This window comes from Heptranchias perlo, chromosome 5 (genome assembly GCF_035084215.1).
Source record: "Heptranchias perlo isolate sHepPer1 chromosome 5, sHepPer1.hap1, whole genome shotgun sequence".
Classification (NCBI taxonomy): Eukaryota; Metazoa; Chordata; class Chondrichthyes; order Hexanchiformes; family Hexanchidae; genus Heptranchias; species Heptranchias perlo.
In genome coordinates, this window is record NC_090329.1 from 65,796,599 (window position 1) to 65,824,049 (window position 27,451).

The following is a 27,451-nucleotide window of genomic DNA, read 5'->3' on the forward strand; positions in this document are numbered from 1 at the left end:
CAATACTGGAGTGAGGTGCATATACAAATGAAGGTGCTGCCTGGTTCAAATGGAATGGAAAATGTATGGGTGGAGCTAAGAAACACCAAGGGGCAGAAAACGTTGGTGGGGGTTGTCTATAGGCCCCCAGACAGTAGTGGAGATGTAGGTGAAGAGTTGGGATTTGAACCAGCTGAATGTTGCAGTCGAGCGACACAGCATGATGACCTAGTTTCAGTTGAGACTAGTTTTTAAAAAAACACAAATGGAACAAATGGTCAGAAACTGAACTACAAATGTGATTAAGCATGTGGAGACGAGGTTAAAATTTGCAGCACAATCGGGTTACGAAGTAGCAACAGTCACGTGGGTGTATCAGGGTATATTTGATTAACCTTTGAGCCATGTCCAATCACGAGTCACTGACTCTGATCAGCCGAAGCCACGATACAGCAAAAATGGACCCTACTGTCCAGATAACTGGACAAACTTAGGTAAACGACAGAACTGAAAGAAGGGGCTTAGCTAACGATGTAAAGTTATAATTAGGTTGTTTTTGAATGTTGCCATGGAGCCGGATTGGCTAAGGAATAAGGAATGTAGTAACGGCTATCGGTGTGCTTCAGTCTTGTACTGTATATAAGCTTGTGAATTTTGTTGATCGGGGAGAAGGTGCTCGCACAGACCGCGGGGTCAGAGACCCTTCTCCCAGAGCTCTGTTTTAATAAACTGCACCTTTTACTTTACCACAGATTAGATGTGAATTTATTTTCACCCAACAAATTGGCGTAGTCGGCAGGAAACTTCGGAGCTGGAAGACCACCTGCACCAGTGAGCGGGGCGAGTAGTCAGATTTTTGACCGTCCAGAAATTGGATCACTCGGAAGGGCGGTGTGACAGCGACACAGTATCCAAAGAATCTGGTATCCGTGACGGGTGAGAGATGCAGTTTAAATAGTGGTTAAGTTGATTGAAACCTGATGTGTTATTTCGGAATGTACATGTCTCGAGGACCCATGCTGAGCCGGAATTAAGAGGGCGACTGAGCCCCACGTGAAGGCCAGAGTCAGTTGGGAATCCGAGACAGACAAAAAGTCTCTCTGCTGTGTTGCATTGCAGGATCTGTTGTATTGCATTACGTGACGTATTGTATTAGTGTATTAACGGCTGCAAGTGAAATAATCACCTCTGACAGTGATAGTTACAAGTCAGGACCGCCATCACTAGTGGTGGACGATAGGTAGACCTCTGAGAACGAGTTGTTAGGGGGGACCGGAACGCGGTAAACTAATAACAAGTATTAATACATTATGGCGGAAGGTGGAGGCCCAGACTGGGGTCCACCAGGATCAATGAGTTGGCTCTATGCTGACGACCAAAAGGGCTTGATCGATAAAATGATGAAAGATGGGTGGGATCCACTAGGATTACCAATAACACAACGGGAGTGGTGGGAAAAGCAGAAACAAAAGAAAACTAAGAAAGCAGGAGTAATTTTAATACATCAGTTAGTAACGTTAACAAAAAGGGTTAAGACACAAACCAGTAAGATGGAAGAACAGGAAATAAGAATAGCAGAATTAGAGACTTTAGTAGAAAGGATGGAATTGACAGGCAAGGGAAGAGTCAATGACGGGAGGCGGCCCCCGTAAAAGGAGGCTCGGATAACCGAGTCTATGTAGCAGCATTATGAGGGGGCCAACCGTGTGAAATGTTAGTTGACACAGGAGCATCAGTATCCTTGACTGATTTGCCCCTTCCGACAACCAAGGAATATATATATATATAGAGTAGGATTAGGGGGTATAAAAATTAAGGCTTATAAAAGTGAAGTACAAGTTTTAGAGATAACAGGAAAACTCCTCCCCGCCCAATTTTATGTGTCCAAATAACAAAGGTACCATATTAGGAATAGACCTGCTAAAAGAATTTAATATATTGATGGACTCCGCGCAAAATAAAATTGTTTGGTCCAAAGGAGATGGGTCCAAGGTCATTATAGATAAACCATGCACCAATTTGGCTAGGGTAGTGAGTGCAGCATCTTTGAGCAGGGATTGGGAACTAGAACGAAAACCATCTGCAAAATCATGAGAGGGGTTTGGGCTAAGACAAAACAGGACACCGGACGGGTAAAAACGGAGCCAATCATGGTTCCAGGTCAGGAACACAAGCCCCATAAGCAATACCCTATTAAACCAGAAGCACGGGAAGCGGTACAAGAAATACTGCGTGATCCAGAAGAAAGGGGCATAATTAGGATTACCGAAAGCACGACCAACTCGCCCGTATGGCCAGTCACCAAACCGGATAAATCATTCCGAGTGACTATTGATTATACTGAATTAAACAAGGTAACGCCCAAATTGCACCCAATAGTGGCCAGCCCATCCACAATCTTAAATGCCTTGAACTTGGAGGACAAGATTTTTACAGTTTTGGATATAGCTAATGGATTCTGGTCTTTACCCTTAGACCAGGAATCCCAGAATAAGTTTGCCTTTACGGTCGGGGAAAGACAGTATACATGAACTAGGCTACCTCAGGGGTTCCATAACAGCCCGGCGGTATTCCACCGTGTAATGAGTTCACTGTTAGAAACAGTGAACCTCAACCCGTATCACAGCACTGTGTTGCAATACGTGGATGATCTGTTAATCGCCTCGAAAGATGAGCATGGACATGCAGCTGCTTTAATTGAAGTCCTACAAGCCCTGGAAACAGGAGGGTTCAAGATAAACCCTAAAAAAATCTCAAATCGGGCAGAGCACAGTTATTTACCTGGGACAACAATTGTCCCAGCGGACCCGAGCCATGCCAGGTGACCGACAGAAGGCTTTACAAGAGATGCCCCGACCAGTCTCAGTACGAGGAATCAGGAAGGTTTTAGGTCTCTTTAATTATAGTAGGAATTTTATACCGAACTTTGAAGCTATAGCGGAACCCATCTAGAAATTGGTGAAAGGGGGAAGTCCCGGTAATACCCCAGTAGAGTGGGGACTAGAACAGGAGCAGGCATGTGGGAGTTTAAAACAAGCGCTGATATCAGCCCCTGGCCTCGGTCTCCCCAGGGGAAGGTTGGTTGGACTGGCTCTTCGGAGGATCATGGGGATCGTATTTGATGCCTAGATTTATAATTGTTGTTGTAGTGATGACAATATCTTGTGTTATGATAACAGTTTTGAAAGTAAGTTGTAAATTGGCACTTGCTGGCATTCCAGTAGCATCTGGAGTTGCGATAAAACCCCTGCTATCAACGACAGACGAACTACAAGCAACGGGAGAAGACGATGAGGACGACGAGTCACACATGTAAAAAGAGTCACATGATGATCAACGAAGGACGAGCTCAGGACAATTGAGCCCAACCCTCAACACAGGGTGACTACCCGGTGGAGGGCCAGAAACGGCATTGGAAGTAGATCCCGGGGCAAAATCTAAATTTGTACCGGGACCAACAGGAGGGACTGAAGGGTTGGGATTTGAACCAGCTGAATGTTGCAGTCGAGCGACACAGCATGACAACCTAGTTTCAGTTGAGACAAGTTTTAAAAAAAACACAAATGGAACAGATGGTCAGAAACTGAACTACAAATGTGATTAAGCATGTGGAGATATGAGAAGCTGCAATAACAAGGTTAAAATTTGCAGCACAATCGGGTTACAAAGTAGCAACTGTCACGTGGGTGTATCAGGGTATATTTGATTAACCTTTGAGCCATGTCCAATCACGAGTCACTGACTCAGATCGGCCGAAGCCACGATACAGCAAAAATGGACCCTACTGTCCAGATAACTGGACAAACTTAGATAAAAGACAGAACTGAAAGAAGGGGCTTAGCTAAAGATGTAAAGTTATAATTAGGTTATTTTTGAATGTTGCCATGGAGCCGGATTGGCTAAGGAATAAGTAATGTAGTAACGGCTATCAGTGTGCTTCAGTCTTGTACTGTATATAAGCTTGTGAATTTTGTTGATCGGGGAGAAGGTGCTCGCACAGACCGCGGGGTCAGAGACCCTTCTCCCAGAGTTCTATTTTAATAAACTGCACCTTTTACTTTACCACAGATTAGATGTGAATTTATTTTCACCCAACATAGGGGAGGGCATTAAACAGGAAATTAGAGATGCATGCAAGACTTTAATCTACATATAGATTGGTCAAACTAAATTAGCAATAATACTGTGGGGGAGGAATTCTTGGAGTGGATGTGATGGTTTTCCAGACCAATATGTTGAGGAACCAACTAGAGAACAGGCGATCCTAGACTGTGTATTGTGCAATGAGAAAGGATTAATTAACAATCTTGTTGTGCGGGGTCCCTTAGGGAAGAGCGACTATAACATGATGGAATTCCTCATTAAGATGGAGAGTGAAGGAGTTGAATCCGAAACTAGGGTCCTGAATCTAAATAAAGGAAATTACGAAAGTATGAGGTGCGAGTTGACTATGATAGATTGGGGAACTTTACTAAAAGGGATGACGGTGGATAGGCAATGGCTAATATTTAAAGAACGTGTGCAGGAATTACAACAATTATTCATTCCTGTCTGGCGCAAAAATAAAACTGGAAAGGTGGCTCAACCGTGGCTTACAAAAGAAATTAGGGATAGTATTAGATCCAAAGAGGAGGCATATAAAATTGCCAGAAAAAACAGCAAGCCTGAGGATTGGGAGCAGTTCAGAACTCAGCAAAGGAGGACAAAGAGATTGATTAAGAGGGGAAAAATAGAGTATGAGAGTAAATTAGCAGGGAACATAAAAACTGACTGTAAAAGACATGTCAAGAGAAAAAGATTAGTGAAGACAAATGTAGGTCCCTTACAGTCAGAAATGGGGGAAATTATAATGAGGAACAAAGAAATGGCAGAACAATTAAACACATACTTTCGTTCTGTCGTCACAAAGGAGGACACAAATGACCTCACAGATATGTTAGGGAACCAAGGATCTAGTGAGAGGGAGGAACTGAAGGAACCCAGTATTAGTAAAAAAAATAGTGCTAGGGAAATTAATGGGGCTAAAGACTGACAAATCCCCAGTGCCTGATAATCTACATCCCAGAGTACTAAAGGAAGTGGCCCTGGAAATAGTGGATGCATTGGTGATCATCTTCCAAAATTCTATAGACTCTGGAACAGTTCCTACAGATTGGAGAGCGGCAAATGTAACCCCACTATTTAAAAAAGGAGGGAGAGAAAAAACAGTGAATTACAGACCAGTTAGCCTAACATCAGTAGTGGGGAAAATGCTAGAGTCTATTATAAAAGATGTGATAACAGAACACTTGGAAGGCTTTAACAAGATTGGACAAAGTCAGCATGGGTTTATGAAAGGGAAATCATGCTTAACAAATCTACTGGAGCTTTTTGAGGATGTAACTAGTAGAATAGATAGGGGAGAACCAGTGGATGTGGTGTACTTGGATTTTCAGAAGGCTTTTGATAAGGTCCCACACAAGAGGTTAGTGTGCAAAATTAAAGCACATGGGATTGGCGGTAATATACTGGCATGGATTGAGAATTGGTTGACAGACAGGAAACAGAGAGTAGGAATAAACGGGTCTTTTTCCAGTTGGCAGGCAGTGACTAGTGGGGTACCGCAGGGATCAGTGCTTGGGCCCCAGCTATTCACAATATAGGATGAGGGAACTAAATGTAACATTTCCAAGTTTGCAGATGACACAAAGCTGGGGTGGAATGTGAACTGTGAGGAAGATGAAAAGAGGCTCCAATGTGATTTAGACAAGTTGGGTGAGTGGGCAAGAACATGGCAGATGCAGTATAATGTGGATAAATGTGAGGTTATCCACTTTGGTTGTAAAAACAGATCGGCAGATAATTACCTGAATGGTGATAGATTGGGAAAAGGGGAGGTGCAACGAGACCTGAGTGTCCTTGTACACCAGTCGCTGCAAGCGAGCATTCAGGTGCAGCAAGCAGTTAGGAAGGCGAATGGTATGTTGGCCTTCATTGCAAGAGGATTTGAGTACAGGAGCAGGGATGTCTTACTGCAGTTATACAGGGCCTTGGTGAGACCACATCTGGAGTATTGTGTGCAGTTTTGGTCTCCTTATCTGAGGAAGGATGTCCTTGCCATGGAGGGAGTGCAACGAAGGTTTACCAGACTGATTGCTGGGATGGCAGGACTGATATATGAGGAGAGATTGGGTCGACTAGGCCTATATTCACTAGAGTTTAGAAGAATGAGAGGTGATCTCATCAAAACATATAAAATTCTAACAGGACTAGACAGACTAGATGCAGGGGGGATGTTCCCAATGGCTGGGGAGTCCAGAGCCAGGGGTCACAGTCTCAGGATATGGGGTATGCCATTTAGAACCGAGATGAGGAGAAATGTCTTCACTCAGAGGGTGGTGAACCTGTGGAATTCTCTACCACAGAAGGCAGTGGAGGCCAAGTCATTAGATGTATTAAAGAAGGAGATAGATATATTTCTTAATGCTAAAGGGATCAAGGGATATGGGGAAAAAGCAGGAACAGGGTACTGAGTTAGACGATCAGCCATGATCATTTTGAATGGCGGAGCAGGCCCGAAGGGCCGAATGGCCTACTCTCACTCCTATTTTCTCTGTTTCCCAACATATACCACAAACGCAGCAAAAAATAGAGTGAGGCTGAAATTCAGTAGTAATCTCATTTCACTGTCTGCTATGTCCCATTTCTACCTAAGATCAGGTTGTACCGAACATTAAAATTGGCCTTACTGACTGTCTGCCTCTCAAATTGACAGTCTTTCTGTAGTATAAAATGAATAGCTTTTATTTAAAAGTTTAGTATAAAACCTACTCAAATTTATTGATCAGATTGTCTTTAAAACTTTTGAAAAACATACATCTCTTATGGACAGAAATGCAATTTGACATTTCCGCTATGAAAAATAAATAATACATTTATAATTCAAAATTAAACAAAGGTTCTCACACACTCATAATAAGCGTTACCTGAAGGCTTTTGAAATGTGTTATCTAGATTTTCCTCAAATAATTTGACAAACAACTGAGCAGATACTGCTGGAAGCTGAAGAGAATCATTCGAGCAGTTGGGCTGACTAAATGGTAGACATACCTCTTGGGAAATTATGCACACTGCACGTGTTCAGACTGCGTGATCTGGTTTCAGCTTACAGAGTAACAGTGCTGGACAAAGATATTGGGGCTGATTTTGCTCTGCATTGTGCCCCTTTTGCATTTATTTCCTGGGCACTACACAGAGGAAAAAAGGGCAGAGACCTGTTACGTTGGGACCCCACCCACTTTGCACTTCACACACTTCTGATCCTGGGTTGGGTAAGGGCTGCTTCATTGCACCTGAAAAGGGCATTGTTAACAAACCTGTCATTCTGACCCACATGTTAGTTTCCTCCATTTCCACTGGTCTCAGGTCTTCTGCAGGCTGCCCCCATATAAACGGGGCATGCAGTTTCTGTACTCTGCATTTCAAATGCCGAAAAAAATAAAGAGATCGGAAACAACTGGAACAGAAAGTGAGGAATTAGATTTTGTCCATTGAGATGAAAAAAAACTAGTAAAGTTAGCTATTGTAGTTAGACTGCACAGTGAGCAGGAGCTTCCAAGACCTTCTGGAAAGCTTTGGGGCTACCACCATCACCCTTAGCATAGTGGGGTCCTATTTGACATCCCTTTATGTGTGTTCTGGAGGAACAGGAGGGCTGGCAAAGAATTACATTTGAATGCCAGGAAAGTTGGCACCATGATAGGGAGAGGGTACCTATCTGCTATTACCCTGCCACCGGAATATATCGGGCCCATAGGAATTTTGTCAACCTCACAAAGGAACAACGCCTTTGGAGGTTTCGATTCATAGAAACATAGAAAATAGGAGCAAGAGTAGGCCATTCGGCCCTTTGGGCCTGCTCCGCCATTCAAAATGATCATGGCTGATCGTCTAACAGGGAGGCAGCGACAGAGTTGTGCAATATGCTGTAGGAGAATCTAAAATCACATTCTAGAGTAGGGACAATATTGCCAGTGGCAGACAAGGTGACAACCACCGTTGAACTTATTTAGTTTGAGCTCTTTCCAGTGGCCCGGGAGGCACTAGCAACATTCGTCAGTCTGCAGCGCATCGCTGCATAAAACAGGTTACTGATATCTTCTTTGCCAGGGCTAAGAAATAATTCACTTTTTCTGTGGACCCCAGGCCTCTGGTTTCTATTGAATGGCAGGATTCCCAAAAATCCAGGTTTCATTGATGACACCCATTTAACCATTCATGCTCCTGCAAACAGGAGTGCCCCATATATGAACTACAAAGCTTTATACTCAATCAATGTTCAGCTCTTGTGTGACCACCTGCACTGGATTCTGCAGGTCAATGTCGGATACCCAGGCAACAGTCTTGATTCATTCATTTTATGCCACTCCACTAGGCCACCACTATTTTTTGATACCCAGCAAGTTAAGAGTTAGAACCTGGTGACCAAGGATATCTGCTGCTACCTTGTCTTATGATACCTGTTGTATATCATTATATATGTATGTTTATTATGAATTATTTAACTAAGTTTCTGTAAAATTGAACTAGGGAAAGGTTTAAATACCCATGCCAATTATAGGATGTATGTGCTTGAAAAGGGAGGATGATGATGATTGTGGTTAACAGCTCCAATGAGATAAAGATAATGAACTGATGGATATTACTAAGCAAAAGAACCTTAAGGATGGTTAAAATAAGATAAGAAAGAAAACTGGTAGTAAACAATCTTGGTATAAATATAAGGGAAAATCAGCTGAAGGCATGAAATTAAAGAAGGGAGAAGAGTTGCGAAATGTGAACACGGTTTAAAAGAGTAAACTGGACGAGGGAAAAGAAGGACCGGCAGATCGATCGGGCAGAAGGACCCAGGTTCTCTTGGAGAAGGCGAGTGGAAGGTCGTATACAATGTTATACTAAATTTATTAAAATGATTATCAATAAACTTAGAAACTAGATAAATTACAGTCTCTGCATCACTTTGTTCTTGAGTTAGAGCGAAACTTAAACAAACACCAACACAAGTTGACTGCTGGTCTTTCAGCTAGGGCGAATAAATATAACAATTGTTAAATAGGTTAAATAGTCAGCACTGTAAAACCTGGATGGAGTTAATACAACAACTGGCACCCCAGATGGGATTCAAACAAGGAACAGAGCGGGAAAAATTGGAATTTAGCGCGGAGCCGGTGTGAAAACGGTGACATGTTGGAAATTCATGCCTGAGGAAGAAGGCCCAAGGCGAGTCCTAAATTGGGACTCAAGACTCAACTCTATAATTCCAGCGAGCTGCAGACACCAATCGGAAGTCCCGATGCAGCTGACCAATTTGGAGGAGACCAATTTGGTTGTAACGCCTGGCGGCAGCCCTCAGGTGATTCTGGGATGGGGTGGCGGTGGGGATGCAAACGGGAGGGGTGTGCCAGCAATGGCCTGCAGTATTGCTGAGGAGCCAAGAGGAGCAATTCTTCTCCTACTGACTCCATATTGAGGTAAGTAAAGACCACAAAATTTATCTTTCTGTTGGTTGACTCCAGTGGTCCCTTTAAGGACTGCTGGATAGGCCGCAGAAACTGAGAAAAATTGAGCGGAGCATGCGCGGCACGTGCTCCTCTCAGTTCCTGCCAAATTTGGGATCAGGGTAGTAAAACAGGTGTTAGACCCCTGATTAGCTTATGCAACTGGTCTAATACCTGTTTCAGGCTTGCCACTTGACACATGGAAGCCACCGGTTTCCAATTTGGCAGCACACACACTTCCTGAGGGGGAGTGGGTGGAATCGAGCATGGGATACCGCTGCCCAAAATTCATTCCCGTTACCCTGATTTTGCGCCCATAAATCGGGCGCGACGCCTACGAATTTCTCCACCACTGACTGTTGATGATATTTGAGAAATAAGAAGAGTCTTGCACTATAAATTAATATCCATTTCAGGAGAATGTCCCTAAACTACATGTGCCTTTCAGTACAAGCTCAATTAGAGAGGGGATTTGAGTAGTCATGGTCTCAGTAAAAAGAAAATTGAGTTGCAGGAAATAAAGGATAAATGTCAGACCATCTTAGTGAGTTAATAATTTAAAGAGTTCAAAAGAAATAGGCCTGATTTTATTGAACAAACCTTTGGGGAGTTCAGAGTAAAGGTTTAAAGGAACAAATGGAAAAACAACAGGATAAGATTTCATGCTTATTAAATAGCTTTTTATTCTCAAGTTCTGCATTCCCATTTTCTTCCTTCAAAAAAAGTACTTTTGGAATTTAACTTGAAACAATATGAATCATTTATATCTATAATTATTACATAAAAAGGTATATCCTTGTGTGTGCATGGAACAGGGCTAGAAAATATTACTTTCCATTTTAACTGAGATGAACAAGCTAAAATTCTAAAGTATCTTCCTCAACAGGATTGTCATGCAGTTTTACAGACACAAGAAGGGTAATGACAGTGATAATATGTTTCATCAACTAATAGCTCCTGTATATTTTATCAGGTTTGCATTTTTTGAGGTTGCAAGTTTGGTATCTTCTTATAAAACTTCAATTTTACAACCCTTTACTTGTATAGTTATGCATTATACCTATGGTGCTGTCATTTAAGGTAGCTATGACAGTGCTAAATAAGTAACATACATAACTGAGTATCTCTGTGAAACTAGTAATTGGGGTAATAGCAAGAAACGTTTGTGTCTTTCAGCAATTCATCCTGTTTACCTGCTGCTTTAAATAGTACTGGCACAGTGGACAGTATAAAGTATTGTGGCTCCTGCTGGGATAGCGCACATTTACCTGTATTATTTTGTTCCTGTGGCCCCAAACCACAGGATTGATGGAATGAAAGTCCAGGGGCTGATGGGTACACTTGCGCCATTAATTGAGACCCAACTAAACAGTTCTGGTGAAAGGTCATCGACCTGAAACATTATCTCTGTTTCTCTCTCCACAGATGCTGATTGACCTGCTGAGTGCTTCCAGCAGTTTCTGTTTTTATTTCAGATTTCCAGCATCCGCAGTATTTTGTTTTTGTACTAGTGTGGCCTAGCACTTTAGGGAAGTCTGCCACCTGGTAAAAGTGTTGAGACCTCTCATGCTCTTGTCTTCTTTCTATGGGAAAAGTCTATAAAGCGTTCTGCCTGACAAACAAGATTTCTGTGATTTGTTTGTTGTGAAATGGAGTCTGATTCATGTGGTAAATATCACCAGTGGTGGTTTGAAAGGATTTGGTCCTGTAAAAGTTCAATCCTCTTGTGACTGTCACAGCAATGAGTAGGGCTGTCCCTGTGCTAAATCTTGTCCACAGGTCAGGCTCTAATGACTCTGTCACAACCTTCCTCATAAAGCAGAGATGGTAATGGCAGGTCTTTTCAGACATTGTCACGTAGGTATTCCTGAGTCCGAAATATTAGTTCCTGGTCCATATCTGAGTTGCAAGGGCACCTGGTTTTCTTCCCTTTACGTGAAGTTCTCTTTCTTCTCTAAATCCATGGCAGCCACCAGCAGCCCACTGGAATACCCATACTGAGCAGTGTAATTAGAGCTGAGGAAACAGCTCTTGGCAGAAACAGTACTGCCGCTACAGGTCTGTGCAGAGGAGTACTGTATTGCAAAAATTCAGCAGCTAAACAGCAGAAATAGTAATGCAAAAGCAATATTGTAGAAACAGCAGTTTGGCAAGTGAAATAAGGCAGCAAACTCCAAATTGCAAAAAAAAAAGGCAACCCAATTCTAAGTTCGGAAGTTTGTAATTGAGCAGTATGGAAGCTGGGAAGCACCCATTTTAAATGGGCAACCAGTGCAGAATCAAGAAAACACTGGAAGTTCATCATGGGACTAATCAATCTGTTTTGGCACAAAATTCCAGGGTTCTTATGAATTCATGTCTGCCATAAATACTTCTCTGGTTCAGTAGCATCAGACATTCCCTTAAGCAGTGTGAGCATCTTACTTTTATGGTTTTTCCACCGTCCAGGGCGGCAAACACTCCTTCCAAGTGAAACAGTGATTTACTTGTACTTCTTTCAACTTAGTATACTGTGTTCGCTGCTCACAATCTGGTCCTTTCCACATTGGGGCGACCAAACACAGATTGGGTGACCGCTTTGCTGAACACCTCCGTTCTGGTTGCTTGCCACTTTAATTCCCCGTCCCACTCCCACTCTGACCTCGGTCTCCAACACTGTTCCAATGAAGCTCAACGGAAACTCGAGGAACGGTACCTCATTTTTCGATCCGGCTTCAACATTGATTGCAATAACTTCAGATCATAACCACCCCTCCCATTTTCTTGGACAGGTGCTGGTAATGGTTCTGCTGTTGCCATTTACATCTCCTCTGGACCCATCTTTTGTTTCTTTATTATCCCATTACCACCCCCTTTGCCTTGCACCATCATCCCTTTTGTCATTTAATCACTCCTGCCCTCCACCGTATCATAGACCTTCCCTTTTGTTCTTTCCTCCTCCCGCCCCCATTTTCCCTGGCTCTGTACTTGCTTATAAACTGTTAAATCTCCAACTTCTTCCAGTTCTGATGAAAGGTCATCAACCTGAAACAATAACACTGTTTCTCTCTCCAGAGATGCTGCTAATTGTTTCCAACACTTTGTTTTTATTTTACTTTTAAGGGAGTTGACTCACACAGCCCTAGATTGACTCACACTGCCCTAGATTGACTCACACTGCCCTATACTTGTACAGCAGTAGGACCCAGGGGGGATAACAGTGGAAACCCCTTGTGGCCTGAACTGAATGTCTGTGTCTTTTGTACATGTGTTTATTAATTTTCCTGTTGGTGGACTGAATGAGGCAAATTTTGCTTGGAATCATTACTCCAGAGTAAAGTGAAATGTATAGAGCCACAGGTTTGTTCAGAATCACTTAGTTCAATTGGTACAACTTATATTCACATAATGATACAAAATAAAGAACACAATAAGCTACCTCCATAGAATATCCCCTCTGCCTCTGTCCTATAACCCAGGGTAGAATCAGAATCACAGTCCCTGTTCTCTTTCGCAGCTTTTTCTTGCTTGCTTGCCTGCCTATGCAGTGTCCAGCTTCCAAAAGCTCGATTAACCTTCTTTAGTTTCTGTGTTCTGTTCTTAAAAGCCTCTCACTCTGTGTCAAAAAGCCTGTCCGTCTCACAGACCAACAGAGATCAAAGGACTTTCCAGCACAATGGTGAGAGATGTCTTTCCAAATACCCAGAGAAGCTAACGAATCGCTTATTGTTTAGTCTGTAGGAGAAGCAACTTTTATTTAGCATATTAACCACTTTTTGTCTGAGTGACTCTATTTTAAACCCATGAGAACACAGATTGCTTTTAAAACCTATCATTATAAGTAACTCCTTTTTCAATTTTTTTCCGCAGAAAAATGGTCAAAAAATCCAGAAATGTGACAGGGTACAATGAGACGTCACTCTCAGCATGCTCTGAAAAAAACTTCAAGACGTTACTGTCACAGAATCGGGAGTGTGGTGCTGTCAATACTTAGCCCTTCTTGCCTAATACAATGCCCACCTGCTGCCTAAGAATACCAATGAAAAGAAAAAGACTTACATTTATATAGAGCCTTTCACGACCTCAGGACGACCCAAACCGCTTTACAGCCAATGAAGTACTTTTGAAGTACGTTGGAAGCTCTCACAAATGTGATAATAACCAGATAATCTGTTTTTTTAGTAATGTTGGTTGAGGGTTAAATATTTGCCAGGACACTGGCAAATGTTTAATGAGTAGTCAGTCCTTGGATACTTGCTTCCAGCTCAGTTTAATCACTAATGTGCACTATATGTACACATCTAAGGATTGATGAGTAACAATGTAGCTCCCTTGTACAACTCTAAGAGGTCCAGAGCCAGGGTACTAGGAAGTCATGGTAATATTTTCTGGAAGTCTATAATTCCAAAGTCCTGTTTTCTAATTAATTTCAAATACAGTTCATTTAAATTCATTCTGATCAATGAGAGGTTTAAAACTTGACAACGGTTTGTGGGAAATGAGCCTCTAATGGATCTATAAAACTGTAGCCATCCTCCCTAACTAAAGATTTTTCCATGAATAAAAACTGAATTAAAAAAAAACAGAATGCCTATTATGCATTGGCCATCCATCAACTTTCATTCAAGGACCTTTTGATAGGATTTTCAAAGCTGCAAAAAAGACAAAAACCCAATTCTCATTCAATTTTTCATATGCCACTTGTCTCTGTTAAAAGAAAGTCTTCAACTTAGCTCAAAATCTTTATAGCTGTGAGCTTCAATTTTCTTGTACATTCCACCGGAATGTTAGAATTTGTTTCCATATGAAGGGTTTTTTTGTCGGCAGTGATTTTCCGATCACCTTCTTATTTGCTAGAGAGCTAGAAATAAAGGGCCCTATTTATTGTTAAAGTTTCTCCCACCAATCTGTTACAGAGAATAAGGTGGCTCCAAGAAACCCCACTTCACCAGGCTCCACATTTCTTTCAAAAAATCCCCTGAAACTTATGGCCAAAGCAGAAATCCATAATCTTAAACAAAAATGACTGAACCGTTTAGACAGCACACTCAAACCAGAATGCATCCAGCGCACTGTGGCTGCAGTGTGCACCATCCACAGGATGCACTGCAGCAACTTGCCAAGGCTTCTTCGACAGCACCTCCCAAACCCGCGACCTCTACCACCTAGAAGGACAAGGGCAGCAGGCGCATGGGAACAACACCACCTGCACGTTCCCCTCCAAGTCACACACCATCCCGACTTGGAAATATATCGCCATTCCTTCATCGTCACTGGGTCAAAATCCTGGAACTCCCTTCCTAACAGCACTGTGGGAGAACCGTCACCACACGGACTGCAGCGGTTCAAGAAGGCGGCTCACCACCACCTTCTCAAGGGCAATTAGGGATGGGCAATAAATGCCGGCCTTGCCAGCGACGCCCACATCCCGTGAACGAATAAAAAAAAAAGTTGAACAGTGTGAGTTGTAAACTTGGATTCATATTCTAGACTTTTACATGATTATCCTTGAGGATTGGGGAGAATTTCCTAGAAGTATAACCTCTTGGAGGATTACCTGTAGTTGCTCGCCAACAGTTTAGAATCTATGATACCACAATTTTACATGGACTGTGGGGTTTGATGGGATGAATTGTCTTTTCTTATCTCCCACTTTCTTAAGTTCTTAATGTGTGCGATGAGTTTCTGTATATTTGTAACTTTGTTGGCAATCTAATAACACTCAGAAACATCAGAACAGCAAAGGACAAAACAGTCATATGCTCCAGATAAAATTCTCAGTTTTTGACATAGATTTAAAAACATCTGCAAAAAGTTTTTGATACTATCAGTATACCAACAATTAAGGCCATCAATTAGTGGACTGATCCAGTTAAGTACAGCCATGTAGCAGTTTCCAAATACATAAATTCCTGAACACACTAGTGTAAGTTGAGCTCATGGTTATCACTTGTGGAATTAATATTTTGGCATACCCAGTAAGAAGACACAAATGTGGTATTTGCTCCTAAAGTGGCTGTCATCATTCTTTCTGATGAACAACAAAATAATGATAGGCTCAGGGCACACAAGTGAAGGACTCTCATGAGAAAACCATATTGAATAAAAATGGCAGGAATGGAGGGGACAAGCAGTTAAAATGGAGCGGCTCCATTTCCTGCTCTGTTCCCATTGATCTCCGAATTTAATGCCGCTGGCTGTGGCGGCGGATGAGGCACTTGCAGACTCAAGCGGGAGACTCATGCATAAATACTAATTGGGGTCCTATGATGTCACTAGGACCCCAAGTGGGGAAGCTGCCGTGAATCTCCCGCTAGGCTGGTCGGCAGCCGACGGAAAGGATGAAGAGGCCCTCCAGCTAGGCGAGAAAATAACCTAGTGGGGCCAAGAGGAGGAAATGGTTTCTTCCTACCTTTTTATTCAGCTCTGTAACTTTATCCAGACTAATTCAGTATGATAAACAACTCCAAAGCGCCTTTTTAAGGCAAGATTTTAAAGGAAAGGAGCAAGTTCTATAGTATAGGGCACCTTCAATATTAAAAATAGTAAAAGAGAAGACACATAAATCAGGAAATAGTGATTAGGTCATGTCAAGCTTGCATTTTAAGGGGGGAGTTCTCTTTGGGGCAGGGTTCCAGCGAGGCCATTTTCCTGGTTCAGGGTTGATTAATTATGCACAGCAGGCTCCCAAGTGTCAAGAGTGAGCCCACCAGTGCAAAGGAAGAAATGCCACTGTAGCATCAGAAGATCCAGTGGTGACCTTAAAGGGGCAGAAGTGCCCCAAAAATGTGAAACCAAGATCCACTGAAGGCCTCAGCAGAGGCTGGGTCTTCAATAGGTTAGTCACTGGGAACAGAATGGAGGGAGAGGAGGCCACTACAAGGCCCTCTCTCTCCATGGGGCAGTCACTGCTGCTTTCCGGATGCCCACCACCACCACCTTCCCCTTGGCAGCCTTGGAAAGCAATGGTAACAGGGTAGAAAGATAGAACATTTTGCTGGGGCCTGGCATCCAGGCCTTGCACCTCGTCATTATTTGCAGCAGCAGGAAAGAGCAGGTAGCGGCGGTCCTGGCGGTGGGATCTTGGTAACAGTGGTGAGGCGCCAATAGGCCTTACAACCCTTCTAGCCATCTCCAGCATGATCTCACACAATTTCAGGCAGGATCACAGATGGAAATCACCCCACCCCCCAAAAGTCTAATGATTTTAGAAGGCAGGAAGGAAAGGCTAAGAGATATGAAGAGATCTTCAATTTAGAGGACCTGGGTAAGAATGAGTTGAAGTAGGCCATTGTACAATGAGTACTGAATTCAATAAAATCGGAATGTAGCAAGGACAAAGAGGGTCTTCGGTAATATATTTGAAGTTTCAAAGGAATAAGAAAGTTCAGTGGACCACTGATAGGATTATTGAGACAAAAGATAAAGGTTACGACTTAGAGAGGGGGGTTGGAGATGAGAGGGAAATTACCTATAAAATGAAAAGCCTTTTCTTGTATGCTGTTCAGGAGTGTGAATGAGGTGTTAAATGGGCCATGTCAAACATGAACGCAACATTTAAGTCTCAGAGTTCTTGACGAGAAAAGAGCTGTTTGGTAAAACCACAGGAAATTGGTTTCAAATGGGCAGTTTCAGCAATGGAAGAGATGTAGGGAGTTCCATTAGAGGTCAGAGGAGATAATAGACCATAAATAGCATTAAATAATTGCCTGACCAGAACACGTAGAGGAAAGTCAGGCAGGAATGTTCACACTCCCATAACGGAGCCCACACAATTTTACGTCTATTAATTAAAATGGACGGAAAATTAAGGGCACTTTTACAGGTGAGATCTTCTCGCCTGATTTTCTTTTATGTGATCTGCCCAGATGATTAAACACAAAAGAAGAAAATCTGTCCATATATGTGTACTTAATAATTTAAAGGAGCTGAAGACTAAGAAATCCAGATGTCATATATCCAAGGGTGCTGAAGGAAACTACAGAGGTAATTTTGTACTGCACTGGTTTTTGTTATAAAGGAAACTTTGGGCACTGATGAGGTTCTGGATGATGGGATGCAAGAAACATATTTTAAAAGGGTTAATGTCTGTCCCAAAAAACAATTGGCTCATTAGCCTAATATTGATAACGGTTAAAATAATGAATGCCATTCTAAGGAGCAGACTCAAGTACCTGTATAACAATAATTAATAAGAAATATCCAAATGAGAGCACCTCTAACAGTGCAGCACTCCCTCAGTACTGCAATGGAGTGTCAACCTAGATTTTTATACTCAATCTGGAGAGGGACTTGAACCCACAATCTTCAGACTCAAAGGCAAGAGTGCTACCATGTGAGCCACAGCTGACACCCAAATGGTTTTTTAGAAGACCAAGTCAAACCTTAGCATCCAATTTTGTTGAACCCACTGTGAAACTCCTAACAGCAGAGGAGGACTTTGAATGGAAGCCTGAGCATCTGGTGCTGTGATATTCACCATTTCCATCTGCAAAAGAAACGGGTCATCCAGCTTGGGCACAATGAAGCAATGTGTGCAAAAGGGAAATGACTGTGTGGTGTTCAAAATGGTACTTCTCAGAGAAGCTTCTAGACTTCTTTGTCACTAAGATTGAAACCATCCGTTCAGCTGCCTCCCTCCCTTCCCCTAGCCCACAAAGCCAAATTTCCCCTAAGGTACCCCCCTACCCTAGGTCTGAACTTGCATTTTTCTCGAGTTTCTCTCCTATCTCCCTTCATGCCCTCTCTGAGCTCATTTTGTCCATGAGACCCACCTCCTGCTTCCTTGACCCTATTCCCACCAAACTGCTGTCCGCCCAAATTACCTTCCTGACCCCATGTTAGCTGATATTGTTAATGGTTCCCCCTCCTCAGGTAATGTCCCCCTCCCCTTCAACTCTGCCGTCATCAACCTCCTCCTCAAAAAACCTATCCTTGACCCCTCTGTCCTTGCAAACTACTGCCCCACCTCCAACCTCGCTTTCCTCTTTAAAATCCATGAACGTGTTGTTGCCCCCAAATTCGTGCCCAACTTTCCCACAACTCCATGTTTGAATCTCTTCAATCTGGTTTCCGCCCCTGCCACAGCACTGCAACAACCCTTATCAAAGTCACAAATTACATCCTATGTGACTGTGGTGCATTATTCCTCCTCATCCTTCTCGACCTGTCTGCAGCCTTTGACACAGTTGACCACAGAATCCTCTTCCAATGCTTCTCCTTCATTGCCCAGCTGTGAGGGACTGCCCTCACCTGGTTCCACTCTTACCTATCCAGTCATAGCCAGAGAATCTTTTGCAATGGCTTCTCTTGCCCTCCCCGCACTGTTACCTTGAGTCCCCCAGGATCTATCCTTAGCTCCCTCCTATTTCTCATCTAAATGCTGCCCTTTGGCGACAACATCCGAAGACACGTCAGGTTCCACATGTATACTGATGACATCCAGCTCTACCTCACTACCACCTCCTCTCTCATTTGACTCAATTCATTACTATAACACCACCGAGCACTCTTTTACCAGGAAAGCTCTTGCCATGATGGCATTTTGTAGGATGTCTCCGTCACAGCCCACTGCCTTGCCCTCAACTATTCTAAAGCTGGCTCTGATGATTGGTGATATGAGGTCAGACGCCAGCGCTCCATGTGACCTTGTCCCTGATATCTGCAGGCAGACGGGTCTGTTCCACCCATTAGACTAGTCTACTGGCTTCCAGCCCATTGTCTAGGCCTGTCTCATGAAATGGGACTCTGTTGCCCTTGTAGTCCTATTGCTATCATAGCGATGCCCTCTCTTATCTCCTTGCAGAACTCCTCTATACCTTCTTCCATCTCAGACTGCTCATTTTCCACGGCCTCTTGGATTGATCATCCAGCTGAGGACGGGGCTACATCTGCTTGCTCCTGCCATGGAGGCCAGAGTGCTGAAATCTGTTGCTCAGAAGGTTCCGTGCCTCCTGGTCCCTGCCTTCTTTGCCTACTCTACAGATAGCCTCCTTTTTATAAAGGTAAAGGAGAGCATGGTATCAACTGATCGGTCAGGACTTTGGACAAGATCCTGTTTTCGAGCCCCTAAAGGAACTGGTTTTGGAGCACACCTTCACTCTGCAGGTATATCAACACAATTCCTGTAGAGCTAACACACACATTCGATTTTCAAAGCGCTGAAATCTCCATTTCTTCAATTAGCTCCTGGCTCTCAGGTCCGTCAGTTAGACGGGTCCTTCAGTTTCTCCTCCAAATTGTTGCCTGAAGAAGCTCCTCAGCAGCATCATGACCCAAGACTTTCTCCAAGGCTAGTATATCCTTCCTAAGGAAAACAGCATAGATTTCCCCAAATAAATTTAGATAATAGTTTGATAACTCAGGCATTCTTGGCAAGTAAATACCCAATAAAGCGCAATGGTAAGTAAGTTTTGCCTCATCATATAAACAGAATACTTCCCTTATCCTTGCTCCTACAATGACCTACTAAAGGCTAAAGCACTCAGCACTAAACACCAGCAAAGTTTTTGCAGTGTTAATCCCCTATGGATCATTATAAAAACATTTGAATTATGTTTCAGTGTTTGGTAACACAATTTGCCATTTACACATTTAGGAGCTGTGTTAAAAACCTCAGATGTGTGCCTGTAAATAGTGTGCTTAACCCCAGACGTGGGGTAAGGAGGAATAACAACACAGCTAAACTTGTATTACTATTAAAGTTTCAAAGTAAACTTTCACCTAACCAATTACAAAACTTATAGCTGTTCTCCTTTCAACAGTTTTGAAAATATTCTGCACACTTGTTTTTAATTATTGATGCACTGTAGAGTAAGATTTTTCTAGGTTATAATGGAAACTGCCTATAAAGTTTCCTAAACCTTTAGTAATTACTTTTTTTCATCAGTCCTGCAGTACAAATGTCACCACACATGAATGTAACAGTGCACCAGGAATTAACATCAACAGTAAGAACCCAGTATAAATTGAATCTAATTTAAAGTATTCCTGGATCTTCTGTGATAATGCTCAGGAATCAAAATAAAAAAATGTAAATTGAGGCATAAATGAAGGGGGATAGGCACAAGCCACATAACTACGCAGAAGAGGCCGAGTCAAAGGATCCCAATGCCACCTCACACTCAGTTCTGTATGGGTAATTCTTTCAAAAACGTTCTTTTTTTTCTTCTCTTTCTTACCTTTCTTTCCTTCTCCCAGCTTTCTTTTCAGGTTTTCTTCCACCTCTTCTCCCCTTTCATTTTCTTGTCATTCTTCTTTTTCTACTTTTTTCTCATTTTTTCTTTGATTTTTACTTTACCACGCATGCACGGAAACCTGGAAAACAATGCAATCATGCATGTGTGGGCCACTTAGCGGCAAGGCCGTTCTCTGGTTGCACATGTATGGAAGCGTGGAAAACATCACAACCCAAAACTGAGCTCGAGGATCAGAGCTCTGGTACAGAGCAGGAGACAACACATGATGCTCTTAAGAAAGCAGAAGCCCGTGCCAGGGTAAAGTTGTTAAAGGCATTAGAAGATGATGGGGTAAAAATTGGTATAATTTGCGCCCATTTTACACCCGAAAAACAGCATACCAATTTAGCAATGGGAGGGCCTGTGCCCAATCTGCACAAGCATTGATCCCACTGCTGAATTCATGGGGACTATTTTTTAGGTGGCCTGTGCAGATGTCTAAAACAGGCATTAGGCCCATTAACTATGTTAATGAGGGACCTAACTCACCCTGAAGATGTAGATGAGGCCTGAGGGGAAAGGGGAGAGGAGGTGAGGGAAGGTAGGGAAGAGAGAAGGGGGAAAGGAGGAATGGAAGGTGGAGCGAGGGAGGGAGGGTAGGAGGAGAGATGGGGAAGTGGGGGGAATGGGTGTTTACCAGCGTGATCATTTTTGTTGAGTTGCACTTTTATGCATCTTCTTTTAGTGAATAGAAGGCGTTAGGCTTCGGTCATTTTCCTTGTCTTCCACATGTGCTTTCTGAAGCTTGTCAGCATTGTTTGTGGTTGTCGTTCTCGCCTGATCAAGGCAGAGGTCTGTGAATGCTTGCGCAGGCCCTGACTCACCCAAAACATTTCTTCAGCTCCTCCACCGACTACAGAATGCTGGACGCCGAGGCCGAACAGGGAACCTTTGCAATCCAGCGTTCAGATGACGCAAATGCCGGGAAATACAGTGGGGGATGTGTTTCCCTTGTTTGCATTTATTTATTTAATGTACGTCCGCTCTCCCATGGGCTAGTGCATTCTGTACTACAGGCTCATCCATTGGGAAATGGGAGGGGGTGGCATGTTCACAAGTATTTTTCCATTCCTGACCACCCTAAATCCACCAAAAATTCAGAGGGAGATGGGAGGTAACTTAGGCTTGTAGGTAAATTATCCGGTCTTAGTGCAGTTCAGTGCAGAATGGTTAGGAATGAAGAGTAAAGCTAGTGGGATGTGTAGAATGCTAATTACATCATTTTCTATGGTCAGGTCATTAGCCTAATTATTCACACCTCCACATGCAGCTTTGGTCTTGTGCACGGGAGTAGTCTCATGGCCAGACCAGAAAATTTGGCTTTAGGTAAAATTTTTAAAGGGATATGGCCACATAAAGGTAAATGACTACATAGGTTCTAAAATTACTCCTATTAAGTCCACAACAGATGAGACTGGTGTAACCTCAATTTGGATCTACGCAGCTACAGCTTCCCATCCACCTTGACAGAGAGATACATTAACAGACGGAGCAGACGCAAACAAATGTCTGGTGGGAAGGATTTAAGGCGAATCTTACACTATGGTGACTCAACTGGTTTGGATAACAAAGAGGCCTTTTTTCAAAGCTGCTCTTATTAACAATGTTTTATTTATTCTATTTCAGATTTTTGCTAAAAGACACTTTTGAGAGAAGTTACTTGGCTTCAGGCATTAGAATCTCATGACTGTTGAAGCTGTATTTTGTCATTGCTATGTAAGTGTAAGCAATCTCTCAGTTCACATACGAGAGCAGCTGCATGGCTGAAGACTGTTGGTTTGATCACAAAGCACCATGAAGAATTGGTACAATTGTGCAATGGTTATGGTATTGAACTGGCCATCCAGAAGTCTAAATTCCACCATGGCAAGTTTGAATTAGAGTTAAATAAATTTGGAGGTTGTGTCCAACAAGATATTTCTTGCTCCCCAAAAAGAATTTACAGTGCACATAGATCTTATGGCAACCTTAGTAAGGGGCTCTCTGTGAGAAGAGTTCACCTCACCAAAAAGTCTATAGGAGAGCTCCATCACCTTCTGAACGGAAACGTACAGCTCATCCTGTGGCAATAACAGTAACCACTGCACTCAACTTTTACGCCACTTGCTCATTTCAAGCAGCAATGGGGATCTGTGTAATATCATCCACGGTGCCATCCGGGCATGCATTTGGCAGGTCACTGACACCATTTTTTGGAGAGCCGGGGAGTTTATTCAGTTTGACATGAATGCCAGGCATGAGCGTGATAGAGCCATATACTTTTATCAAGTTGCTTTTTGCCCAAAATACAGGGTGTAATAGATGGGTAATAGATAGCATTGCAAGCTCCTGAACGCCCTGTGAGCTCTTGCACATAATTTTCTCCTACAGAGCACATGTTACAGAGTATGTTACCTTGAATACTCTAATAATAATGCATTCATTTATCATAGAAATGACCTGAACTCGGCATGCAGCTCTGACAATTTTGTCTTTTTAAATTTCAGTTACTCAAAATATCAAAATCCATGAAAAGAAGTCTTTGAAATGGTGTTGGAAATTTTTCAGCAATTTGACATGCAACATTTCATCTACCAATACTTCACTGCCTAAAACAATTTTATAATGAACAAATCTTTGTTTACGAAAACAAAAAGTTTAAAAAAGACTTGCAATTATACAGTGCTTTTTATGCTCTCAGAATACCCCAAATCACTTTGAAGTCAATGTACTACTTCTGATGTGTGATCACTGTTGTTTGTAGGAAAACAGGGCAGCCAATTTGTGCACATTGAAATCCTACAAACATCAATGAGGTCAATGACCATTAATCTGTTTTTGGTGGTGTTGGTTGAGGAAGAAATAATTGCCAAAACACCAGGTGAATTCTCTGCTCATCTTTCATGTTCACTTGAACTTGGTTTAACATTTCATTCAAAAGACGCACCTCTAACAATGCAGCTGAATTCCCTCAGTCCTGCACTATAGTTTCAAGCCAGTAATTTCCACGGAGGTTCTCCCATCATAATTTTGGTGGAAACCCTGGAGAAAAGTCACAAGCAGCCATATGTCCAGAGTTTCTGCCGATCTTCCTAAAAAAGTTACACCAGGAGATCAGGAACCCCCACGGAAATTCTACCCCTCAGGTTCCAGAGGTTTTTTGTACCAATATTACCAGACACTAAATTCTGAAAATGAGTAACTTAAAAAGCTGATCCTGCTGGGATGGTAATGTGGTCCCACCAAAAGAGATAATGGCATTGTAGATGTTAAGCTCTCATCTGTTTTACAAGTATTGAAGTCTGTACATAAATATATGAACTTCAGGAGAATATCTTCTAGTGAACACACTGGGCATGATTTTAGCAGGAAACAGGAACCCAGCCCATCCCTAGATATTTGTGTGGGGAACCTGGAAGCCAATTGAATGCATCGCAATCTGTGATCACAACTCAATTGAAGGTGAGTATTTGTGCTTCTGGGTTTCCCACGTGCCAGGCAGCCAGATTGACAAGCTGGCTGCCTGTCGGAAGGCAAAGGAGCCATGAATCAGAGAGGGGGGGAGGGCGGGCGGGAGGGAAGGAGAGTTCGTGCGCCCTGGAACAAATTGGTGGGGGGGGGGGGGGAGAGTGGGGGCCCGTGGATGGCATCGGTTGAGTCTACAGGATTGGGGGGGTCCAGCATCCGGGGGGATGGGGTCGGCCGATCGTGGGGTCATGTCGTGCCAGATGAGTTTGTTGGGCCAGGAAGATGCACTCCTGCTCCTCCGGGCCCACAAGCAGTGCGATAAAGACACTCACCTCATGGATCTGGTCCTTCTCGTCTGCTTTCACCTGACTTGAATCGGAAGTGATGGGAAACCTGAACAGATAAGGTTAAATTCATTTTACTTTTGTAATACACAAAAGAATTAAGTACCTCAACTATTTAATTGAGGTACATTGCCCCTTTAAGTATCGGCCCGCCGGCTTTAAGTGGGGCAGGACTTCCTGGTGTCTGTTGTGTGCACGTATCCAAACGCCTGGTTCAAACCCAGAAGTGGGCGTTTTGGAGCTGAGATGCGGTCCCGCTCCAAAAACCTGTTATTTTAACCTTCCACCCGCCCCGACCCACCCGTTCTTGGGGGTTAAAATTACCCCATTATCTCCTCTTCACCTCCTTTTCATAAACTGAAGGGAGGGTGAAGAGACAGACCTAAAACAAATTTCCTCCAATCAACATAGTATGGAGGAGGATCTGAACCTGGGAAAACAAGAGTAGATTGATATTAAATATGAAGGCCCCAAAATTCCTCTAGATGTAATCCTGGCAGTTACACCAGAATCACACCCGCTGGCGCCTTCCATTGCTGACCCTGCCAATGAGAGTGAACCTAATTAGCCTGGGGCAGGTAGGTACAAGTGTCACTATGGGATCATCTTTGGAATACTATCCACCAGATGGGAAGGGTGGAGCCAGTGGCGGGGAGGGGGCACACACACGCCTTAAGAGATGGGTGAAGGTTTCATCTCTTACAAGATTAGTCGAAAACTGCAGAAACAATCTTTTTCTGGAGGGTTGCGCTGGTCTCGCGCAGGGATTACAACAGGAGACCAGTGAACTCCCGAAGATGACTAACATAAGAATTAGGAGCAGGAGTAGGCCATACGGCCCCTCGAGCCTGTTCTGCCATTCAATCAGATCATGGCTGATCTTCGACCTCAACTCCACTTTCCCACCCGATCCCCATATCCCTTGATTCCCCTAGAGTCCAAAAATCTATCTATCTCTGCCTTGAATATATTCAATGACTCAGCATCCACAGCCCTTTGGGGTAGACAATTCCAAAGATTCACAACCCTCTGAGTGAAGAAATTCCTCCTCATCTCAGTCTTAAATGGCCAGCCCCCTAATTCGAGACTCTCCAGCCAGGGAAAACAACCTTTCAGCATCTAACCTGTCAAGCCCCATCAGAATTTTATATGTTTCAATGAGGTCCCCTCTCATTCTACTAAACTCCAGAGAATATAGGCCCATTTTACTCAATCTCTCACCATAGGATAACCCTCTCATCCCAGGAATCAATCTAGTGAACCTTCGTTGCACTGCCTCTAAGGCAAATATATCCTTCCTTAGATAAGGAGACCAAAACCGTACACAGTACTCCACGTGTGGTCTCACCAAAGCCCTGTACAATTGTAGCAAGACTTCCTTACTCTTGTACTCCAACCTGCTAGCAATAAAGGCCAATTTGCCTTCCCAATTGCTTGCTGTATCTGCATGCTAACTTTGTGTTTGTTGTACAAGGACACCCAGATCTCTCTAAACACCAACATTTAATAGTTTCTCACCATTTAAAAAATATTCTGTTTTTCTATTCTTCCTACCAAAGTGAATAACCTCACATTTCCCCACATTATACTTCATCTGTTACCTTCTTGCCCACTCACTTAGACTATCCATATCCCTTTGCAGACTCTTTGGGCTCAATTTTAAACCTAAGTTGCGGGTACTTTGGGGTGGGGGGGCTGCAAAAATTGTAGAAATGCAGAGCGGGTTTGGAAGCCGGCTCCAACCCACCAACTTCTGAATTTCCCACAGATGCACCTGTGTGCTTGTGGGCGTCCAGAATCCGGAAGTCCCGCCAGCAGTTAAAGCTGGCGGGATGATAGTTAAAGAACCAAACCATTGAGGTGCTTAAGGCACTTTACTTGTGACATATTAGGTAGTTAGAACGATTTTTAAACTTACCTGGGCGGCTTTCCCATGGCATCTGATTCACACCTGGTAAATGCACCCTGCTCCGATGTCTCCCTCTCCGCTCTCCTCCTCTTTTCCCCTCTCCCAAGCCCCCCCAATCCCCAACTTACGTTCCAGTGCCGGATGACGTCTTGCTCTCTCTCTTTCTCTCCACCGACCCCCCCCCCCCCCCCAACCCACATTGCAGCTCCTGTTGGCAGCCAGCCTGTCAATCACGTTGGCTACTGGGTGCAAAACCCGGAAAGAACTTTAATCACCAATTACATTGCGATCGCGTTGGAAGTGGTAAGTTTGTTTTAATTTGGGTTTGCCACGTGCACCTTCACCCCCCCACTGCTGCCAACCTGCCACCATTTCAAAATTGAGCCCCTGGTGTCCTCCTCACAGCTTACTTTCCCACCTACTTTTGTATCATCAGCCGTCATACATAACACTTGGTCCCTTTATCTAAGTCATTAATATAGATGGTAAACAGCTGAGACCCAAGCATTGATCCTTGCAGCACCCCACTAGTTACAGCCTGCCAACCTGAAAATGACCCATTTATCCCGACTCCCTGTTTTCTGTCCGTTAACCAATCCTCTATCCATGCCAATATATTACCCCCAACCCCATGAGCCTTTATCTTGTGTAACAGTCTTTTATGTGGCACCTTATCGAATGTCTTTTGGAAATCCAAATATACTACATTCACTGGTTTCCCCCTTATCTACCTTGCTAGTTACATCCTCAAAGAACGCTAATAAATTTGTTAAACACAATTTCCCTTTCATAAAACCATGTTGACTCTGCCTAATCATATTATGACTAAGTGCTCTGTTACCACTTCCTTAATAATGGATTCCAGCATTTTCCCCGACGACTGATGTCAGGCTAACTGGCCTGTAGTTCCCTGTTTTCTCTCCCTCCTTTCTTGAATAGCGGAGTTCTATTTGCTACCGTCCAATCCTCTGGGACCGTTCTAGAATCTAGGGAATTTTTGAAGATCACAATCAATGCATC

General features: G+C 43.2%; 1 long non-coding RNA gene across 2 annotated transcripts; it reads left to right on the forward strand.

Moving 5' to 3' along the window:
* The first annotated feature begins 385 nt into the window (after positions 1–385).
* Positions 386–16,835, forward strand: LOC137321820 (uncharacterized). Of its 2 annotated transcripts, none has more exons than XR_010962907.1 (3): positions 386–473; positions 732–915; positions 13,365–16,835. It is a non-coding gene; the product is annotated as an uncharacterized lncRNA (long non-coding RNA). The 2 variants fall into 2 exon arrangements; XR_010962908.1 differs by lacking the exon at positions 13,365–16,835 and adding an exon at positions 3,201–4,041.
* The last annotated feature ends 10,616 nt before the right edge of the window (positions 16,836–27,451 follow it).